This window comes from Ipomoea triloba, chromosome 12, assembly GCF_003576645.1.
Source record: "Ipomoea triloba cultivar NCNSP0323 chromosome 12, ASM357664v1".
NCBI classification, from domain to species: Eukaryota; Viridiplantae; Streptophyta; class Magnoliopsida; order Solanales; family Convolvulaceae; genus Ipomoea; species Ipomoea triloba.
Window position 1 is genome coordinate 16,595,257 of NC_044927.1, and position 2,598 is coordinate 16,597,854.

A 2,598-nucleotide genomic window follows, 5' to 3' on the forward strand; every position below is an offset into this window, starting at 1 on the left:
TTTTAATTAGCCGATCTTACAAGATCGATCGGGCGGGCTGGTTGGGAAGGGGTGATTAGCGGAGAAAAGAATTGCTGAGAGATATATTCTACTATTTGGCCAGGACGAATGAGTGGCTGTGAAGCATGCTCCGGAGGAGATTGACCCTTCCCCGAGTCAGTCCAGTCAGAAAGGGGAGGGTCCGCTGTCTAGACTGCATTTCGGGAGTTTTAACACCATCCCATTTCAACCAAAAAGACAACCCTTTCAAAGATATCTAACTTTCCTTCCTTATGAGTGGAAATCCAATCCCGTTTTGTCTTTTTTTTGCATAAATAAAAAGCAGCCGGCCGGTGTTATTTATATATATATTTTAAATCCAGTGCATTTATTCCGACCTTTTTTGAAAAGCGCATAGTTTCTCCTCAAAAAGGGTTAATCTGACCGAAGTTGTCGGAACGAATCGTTTGCTTTATCGAAAAAAGCTTTATTAGGGGGTCTTGGTTGGGCCCCTATTTTCAACCATTACAGCTGGCGTCGACCAGCTTTGCGATACGGACGGACACGAAAAAGAACGCAGGCAGCGGAAATGCAAAAGAGAAGAGCAAAGATTCCCGACCCGGAGCATGTTATTGACTCTACCACAAATCTGTTAAATGAAGATGAAGGTAGCTTGCTTACTCTCAGACACTAGTTAGACAGAAATCCCTTAACTTCGTTTATGCCCTTATGCAGTAAAGAAAGCAAGTGAGGCGGGCTAAGATTCCATTCGAAGTAACGTAACAGGATTCGATGTTGCACCATCTTCAATTCTTATCGGGATCCGGAGTCTTTCGAGAAAAGGTCCCATCCTTCAATATCATGATTGGGTCGACCAGACCAGATCATGAGCGAATAGAAAATAAAAAATGTACATAGCTGTTCCAGCTGAAATACTTGGAATAATTCTACCACTTCTACTAGGAGTAGCCTTTTTAGTGCTAGCTGAACGTAAAGTAATGGCTTTTGTGCAACGTCGAAAGGGTCCTGATGTAGTGGGATCGTTTGGATTGTTACAACCTCTAGCAGATGGTTTTAAATTGATTCTAAAAGAACCTATTTCACCAAGTAGTGCTAATTTCTCCCTTTTTAGAATGGCTCCAGTGGCTACATTTATGTTAAGTCTGGTCGCTCGGGCCGTTGTACCTTTTGATTATGGTATGGTATTGTCAGATCCGAACATAGGGCTACTTTATTTGTTTGCCATATCTTCGCTAGGTGTTTATGGAATTATTATAGCAGGTTGGTCTAGTAATTAGGGGGCGGCCGTTCGGTCGCCTATGATACTAGGACCAATAGGTCAAAAATGGGTTTGTGCCGCAGGTGTTGAACGATCTACTCTACACAGGTGTGGGCTTACAGGGCTAGGGCTCATAAACCCTTTCTTTCATTTATCAATAGGGCCCTGGCCGGTCACTTTTCTGGGGCCGGATCGATAAGTGGAAGTCATAAAAAAAAAGATCTTTCTCTTCGCACCTCAGATCAAGAGGAAGGGTTGCTTGTCAAGCTAGCCTATAATATAATTAAGAATCTATTTATTTAGATTATATAAAAAAATAGAAAGAAGAGAAAAAAGGTAAAAAGATTCGCTTTCTTTTAACCGGCTCTTTCTTCTTTCTCAACGCTACTAAGGACCTATAGGTTTGCCTACTTTACTTATGAAAGATAATGAGAATGGGTTATTCAAACAAAAAGGAAAGGGCGCTACTTAGTTTCGCAAGCCTTTTTCATTGTCAGTCAACTAAGTAGGGCCTGAGGCCCCCTGCGAATCCGTAAATCTGAGGAGCATGCCGCAACAAAAGGATGGTCCCCTATTCATTTCATTTTTTCCGGAAGGGAAAAAGAAAAGTACCCCCCATCATAGTGAACCTCTCCTTGTGATCGGGATGAGGTAGATGCCTCCCAGCCGGGGGACGGATCGAATCGGAGTTTCCTTAGGTAGCCACCGACCTACAGTTATCCTTAAACTTCCGTGCTTGGTGGAGAAGAAGCGAACAAAGGTACGCTCGCTTGCTGTCTTGTTCTCTGTCGCGAACTGGGATCGCTCGCCAGCTAGGTCAGATTGGAGCAAGATTTTTTGAGAAAAAATTCCCCTTATTCGGGGACAAGGGGCGGAACGACCTCTCGATCTACTTACTGCAGCCCAAATTTATAAGCGGTTAAACGTCGTTTTAATTAGCCGATCTTACAAGATCGATCGGGCGGGCTGGTTGGGAAGGGGTGATTAGCGGAGAAAAGAATTGCTGAGAGATATATTCTACTATTTGGCCAGGACGAATGAGTGGCTGTGAAGCATGCTCCGGAGGAGATTGACCCTTCCCCGAGTCAGTCCAGTCAGAAAGGGGAGGGTCCGCTGTCTAGACTGCATTTCGGGAGTTTTAACACCATCCCATTTCAACCAAAAAGACAACCCTTTCAAAGATATCTAACTTTCCTTCCTTATGAGTGGAAATCCAATCCCGTTTTGTCTTTTTTTTGCATAAATAAAAAGCAGCCGGCCGGTGTTATTTATATATATATTTTAAATCCAGTGCATTTATTCCGACCTTTTTTGAAAAGCGCATAGTTTCTCCTCAAAAA